Raw genomic sequence first — 6225 nt, forward strand, 5'->3', positions numbered from 1 at the left:
AGATGGTCCATACATGGAGGAGGGAGTCTACGTTGTCATCTAAACTGCAATCATTACTTTCTGTTGCTTCATCTGTTCTTGAGCAGAGCAGTTCCCATCCCATCCTGTGATACATCTAGCAAATATGTTTTTGAAGGTGCACCTGTGGACTTTGTTAAGGGACGAGGTGAAACACAAAAGCAAGCAGGTGACAGGAGGACATGCAAATTAGCTTTCTAAGAAAGTAGAGTGTTTTGCACTTTCTTGATCGTTGCGTTGACATAGCTGTCCCAGGTCAGGTCACTGGAGATATTTATTCATAAGAACCTGAAGCTGTCTACTCTTTTCACTTCATCGCCATTAATGTGGACAGGAGTGAGGATTCTGTCCCTCCCCTCCAATTAATGATCCTTGACCTCTTACTTTCTTCTCTCTAATATCATCTGCATCTGTTTTGGTTAATCTGATTCTGGAAGCATTTTTAAACATAACTTGAAAACTTAATTATTTCACTGCTTTCTGATCAGTCTTATCTAGCATTATCTTCCATGAGGTTATCCAAAACTCTGCTCTTTGCGAACTAATTCTCACGTGCTCTTTTCTTTCAAATGGCCGCAAGGTTTTGTCCTATCCCTTTCTCTGTAATATTCTCCAGACCTCTACATCTCAGTGATATCTGCACTCCTGCAATTCTTGAGTTTAATCTCTCCACACTATCGCCACCTGCATAAGCCCTAAAATCTTGAATTTGTTCCGTTCCATCCTTTGTCTTTTAAAGCACCTTTGCTTAAAATGTACATCTTTTGGCCATTTGTTGGAAAAGCATTGAGAGCTTTGAGCCAAATTTTTGGGATAATCTACTTAATATTCAATAAAGTGCCCTGGATTGACGTTCTATATTCTTTCTTTCTTTGGCTTGGCTTCGCGGACGAAGATTTATGGAGGGGGTAAAAAGTCCACGTCAGCTGCAGGCTCGTTTGTGGCTGACAAGTCCGATGTGGGACAGGCAGACACGGTTGCAGCGGTTGCAGGGGAAAATTGGTTGGTTGGGGTTGGGTGTTGGGTTTTTCCTCCTTTGCCTTTTGTCAGTGAGGTGGGCTCTGCGGTCTTCTTCAAAGGAGGTTGCTGCCCGCCAAACTGTGAGGCGCCAAGATGCACGGTTTGAGGCGTTATCAGCCCACTGGCGGTGGTCAATGTGGCAGGCACCAAGAGATTTCTTTAGGCAGTCCTTGTACCTTTTCTTTGGTGCACCTCTGTCACGGTGGCCAGTGGAGAGCTCGCCATATAACACGATCTATATCTCAAGCCTGCCGGTTCCAGTACTGTCCTTGTGAATCATTTCTGCACCCTTTCCAGTTTAACGACATCTTTCCAGTGCCTACTACAGCTGTAACATAATACCCCTTCTCCTGTACTAAATGCCCTGACCGTTGGAGGCAAGTGTACAGAATTCCTTCTTCATCCCCTCAGGTCGCTCTGCAATTGCTATGAGAACAAGTATTCAAATTAATTCAATTATACTTTTGAAAAAGGCAAAAAAATTTAAATAGCAAAGTAGCTATTCTAGTCTCTCCCAGCTTGCCAGAGGGATAGACATGGTTCAACAACTAGACAGCAAGATAAAATTCTACTCAGCTCTAGACCGCTGAGTTAGAAGACAAGAAAACGCCCTAATGAACCACAATGAACAACAGATATTTATCCTGAAAACCAACATCATAATGGATACATGCCCACGCCATGAAAAGGAGAATTTTGGTCTTTAGTCAGCCAAGAATATTTTTCATGGACAAGGCAGACAAATTGATCGCACAGCCTATAAAGCTACATTTACTGGTTTGAGTCCATTTGTAGCTGCAGCTTTTCCCCCTTGTTCTTTCTTGTCTTTCCATACCAGGGTTATTCTTCCAAACCTCGACAATAAGCTGCCAGCTACATGCTGCTCTCTCACGTAGGCAACCTGAACTTGCAAAAAAACTTTAATTCGGGCCTAACCCAATCTGTAGAGATTATATTTTGAATTGTACAATTATACAATATGTAAGGAGGCCATCCAGCCTATTGCTATTGTTTCAGGTCTTTGAAAGAGCTGTCCAATAAATTTAGTAATTAAAATTTAGAGATGCAAACAGCCCTTCTGGCCCACAAGCTTGTGCCACCCAAATACACCCAGGTGACCAATTAACTCACTAACCCTGTATGTATTTGGAACATGGGAGGAAACCAGAGCACCTGGAGAAAACCCACATGGACACAGTGCAAACTATTTAAGAAACAGAATCAGAATTTATTGTCATGAACAAGTCATGAAATTTGTTTTTTTTTGTGGCAGCGTCACAGTGCAAGCATTCATATTCACCCCCTTTCAGAATAAATAAAAATAGTGCAGGAAAAGTCAAAATAAGCCAATGTCTAAGGTTCATTGATCATTCAGGAATATGATGGCAGACCTTGTGCCACTGAGTGCTCATCTTTAAGCTCCTGTGCCTTTATCCCGATGGTAGCAGAGTGAAGAGGTGATGGCCTGGGTGGCGGTGGGGGTGGGGGGGGGTCCTTGAGGATAGCGGCTGCTTCTTAAGACACCGCCTCTTGTAGATATTTTTAATGGAGTGAAGTGGGGTGTCGGTGTTCTTGCAGGTTGAGTTAACAACACTCTGGAGTATTTCTCTTGTCCTGAGTATTGGCACCTCTGTACAAGGCAGTGATGCAACCATCACACCTGTAGAAGCTTTCAAGAGGCTTCTGTGTCATAGCAAATCTCCTCAAATACCTCACAAAGTATAATCTCTGGTGAGCCTTCTTTGTGACTGCATTGACATGGAGGCTCCAGGACTGATTCTCGGACTGCCCCTGTGCGGATAGTCAGTAAGGAGGAAACATCGTTTCCAATTTGTACTGACTGTGGTCTTCAAATGAGGAAGACCAGAGTGGGGTGGAGAGGCCCAGAGTTTGAAGTTTCTTGATCTGCACTAAGAGAATAATGTGTTTAAGGCTAAGCTGTAGTCTATGAAGAGCAGCTGTATATTTGAGTTGCTGTTTTCGAGGTGATCCACAGCTGAGTGGAGAGCCAGTGATATTGCGTCTGCTGTGAAATGATTGTGACAGTCGGTGAATTGCAGTGGGTCTAGACCTTTATTTAGGTACATGTTAATTCTGGCCATGACCAAATTGCTTGAAGCATTTCATCCCAGTAGATGTTAGTGATACTGGGCGATAGTCCTTGAAGCAGCTCCCTCTGCTCTTATTGGGCACTGGGATGATTGATGTCCTTTTGAAGCAGGTGGGAACCTCTGACGGCAGCAACGAGAGATTGAAAATGTTTTTACTGATTATGGTGGATTTGAACCCAGATCACTGGAGCTATAAAAGAGCTGCACTAACCGCTGCATTAACTGAGCTGCCACAAATGTCTCTACTCATAGGCCTTGTAAGATCTTTTTCCAGTTTAACCTGAGTAACAGTGGAGACAGAGATTAGGGAAACACTAAATCATGAATTTGAAGGCCTTAAAATATGCAGTCAATGGTGTCCCAGCAACCATGGTGGTGACTGAGAATGACATTGCTTGAGAGCAGATGGTCAAAAACAGAAATTCTTCCAACTTACAAAACTTACAACCATGCCACCTTCTCCAACACCCAATGCCCAACCAAAGCATTCCATGTGTGCAAAAACTGGCATGAATACATCGGCTCAAAACAGTGGGAGGTAACCAACAAAGTTTAGGAAAAGTCTCCCTCAAGCACGATTATGATGGCACAGCAAGATCATTCTCTTTTCATGGCAGTACATGGTTGTTCCTCATCCTTCCCATGGGCTCAAGAAAGGCCCCAAGGGTTAAATTTGTCCAACTAAAACCAGCCCTTGAGAGATTTTTTTAAATATAAAATATTTGAGGCTGAAAAGTAGCCACTTGCTCTCTTGCTTATTGCCTGCACTTTCTCTTATCTCAGATATTCATATTAACCCTTTTTCTCCTTTGTGCTGAAGAACCATAGAATATTACAGTGTAGAAAACAGGCCCTTCAGCCCATTTAGTATGTGCCGAGCTATTATTCTGCTTAGTCCCAATGAACTGTGCCTCCCATCCATGTATCTATTCAAATATTTTTAAAATGTCAAAATGGAGCCCACATTCACCACTTCAACTGATGGCTCATTCAACACTCACTGCATCAAGAAGTTTCCCCTAATGATCCCTTTAAACATTTCCCCTTTCAATCTTATCCCACGTCCTCTAGTTCTTGACTCACCTATAGTGGGAAAAGCCTGCTTTCATTTCTCTATCTGTACACAGCATAATTTTCTTACACCTCTGTCAAACCTCCCCTTATTCTTCTACATTCCAGGGAATAAAATCCTAACTAGTGTATCCTCTCCCTGTCGCTTAGCTCCTGAAGTCCAAGCAAAATATTTGTAAATCAAGGATAATAACTAGATCTGGATTAACTATGTTAATGTACTCGTCAATTAGAGATGCACCATTTGGGGATCAGTCTCCGACTTGTAACGGAATTGCCAAATGCAGATATCTAAGTCTGTGATTGCATGGGGAACTGCTGTCACTCTGTACAATGAATTATAACAAATGTGATCTTTGCCCAACAGTACATGACAACCACTTTTCTTTTGCATTTTATTGAGTAGAGCTCATCAAAGGCTTTCCATGAGCTGTGGAGAGTGTGGGCTGGACCAGTCCAATGGGTTTCCTTTTCTTTTCCAAGTTTTCTTCTGTAATATGATTGCCCTCTCTCTGAATAAAAGAGAAAGAAACATTCCTCACTTACCAGAACTCTAAACCACATGAAAGTGCAGTTCAGCATCTTTGTAATAACATATGCAACTTTGAATCATGCTTTCCTGGTAAACAAGACTGGCTATTTTTGTGCAATATGAAATAATGACATAATAATCCAAGCATTATTTATACACACTACAATTGATAAGTTGCACTGGATGAATTGATGGGGCTGGGTATGTGGTCCAACCAGTTTAGTTCCCACTCCACCAACCCTTTCTTTCTTCTTCTCTCTTCTCTTGAAGAGACCAGTTTGGGTTGGAAACACCTCACAAGTGCTGAGAGGTTTTTTTGTGAGTCATTCGAATTTGAGGTTACATCAGCATCTAGTTTTGAGGTCACAGTGACCTGGCCATGTTGATCATTTGATAGAAATGTATAAAATTACAATAGAGGTATATTTTTAAAATTATATTAAAAAAATGAGTGACATAGATCGGGCAGATGTCTGGAAACATTCAAGAGAGTGAACCCTTGCAAGCAGAAGGGAAAGAAAGATAAGAATAGGATTCTTGTAGTTGGGGACTCATTAGTCAGAGGGACAGATAGGAGGTTTGTGGGATGAGATCGGGGATCCAGGTTGGTATGTTGCCTCCCCGGTGCCAGGGTCAGGGATATCTCTGATCGAGTACATAGCATTCTGCAAAGTGAAGGAGATCAGCCAGAAGTCGTGGTCCATGTGGGGACCAATGACTTAGTTAGAAGTGGGGATGAGGTCCTGAAACAGGATTATGTAGAATTAGGTAGGAAGTTAAAAAACAGGACCTCCAAGGTAGTAATCTCTGGATTGCTGCCCGTGCCACGAGCTAGTGAGGGTAGAAATAGGAGGATGTGGAGGATGAATGCGTGGCTAAAGAGATGGTGCAGGGGGAAAGGGATAAGATTTCTGGATCATTGGGATCTCTTCTGGGGAAGGTCGGACCTGTACAAGAGGGACGGACTCCACTTGAACTGGAGGGGGACCAATGTGCTGGCAAGCAGATTTGCTAGAGCTGTGGGGGAAGGTTTAAACTAGTTTGGCAGGGGGGTGGGGAACAGAGTGTGAGAGCAGTGTCCAGGGAGTATGGCCACCTAGTTAGGAATAAAAAAGATAACAAAGGTAGGATGGAGATTAGGGTAGAAGGTAAAAAAGAGAATATATGTGAGGGTCATTCTCTGAGATGCATATATTTTAATGCAAGAAGCATAGTGAACAAGATAGATGAGCTGAGAGCATGGATAGATACTTGGGGTCACGATATTGTGGCAATTAGTGAGACCTGGCTACAGGAGGGGCAGGACTGGCAACTTAATATTCCAGGATGCATTTGTTTTAGATGTGATAGATCAGGGGGTAAAAAAAGGAGGAGGAGTTGCTCTGCTTGTTAAGGAGGACATTACTGCCGTGAGGTGGCAGGATGGTATGGAGGGATCGACCAGTGAGGCTGTTTGGGTGGAATTGAGGGGTG

The 6225-nt window shown here is 42.9% G+C and overlaps 1 long non-coding RNA gene across 1 annotated transcript; it reads right to left on the reverse strand.

The window, feature by feature from the left end:
- Window positions 1-4601: 4601 nt before the first annotated feature.
- Window positions 4602-5075, reverse strand: LOC138737045 (uncharacterized). The gene is made up of 2 exons (XR_011340728.1): window positions 4914-5075; window positions 4602-4732 (listed from the first exon to the last, which is right to left on the reverse strand). It is a non-coding gene; the product is annotated as an uncharacterized lncRNA (long non-coding RNA).
- Between the last annotated feature and the right edge of the window lie 1150 nt (window positions 5076-6225).

The sequence above is a fragment of the Narcine bancroftii genome, chromosome 6 (assembly GCF_036971445.1).
Source record: "Narcine bancroftii isolate sNarBan1 chromosome 6, sNarBan1.hap1, whole genome shotgun sequence".
Taxonomy (NCBI): domain Eukaryota; kingdom Metazoa; phylum Chordata; class Chondrichthyes; order Torpediniformes; family Narcinidae; genus Narcine; species Narcine bancroftii.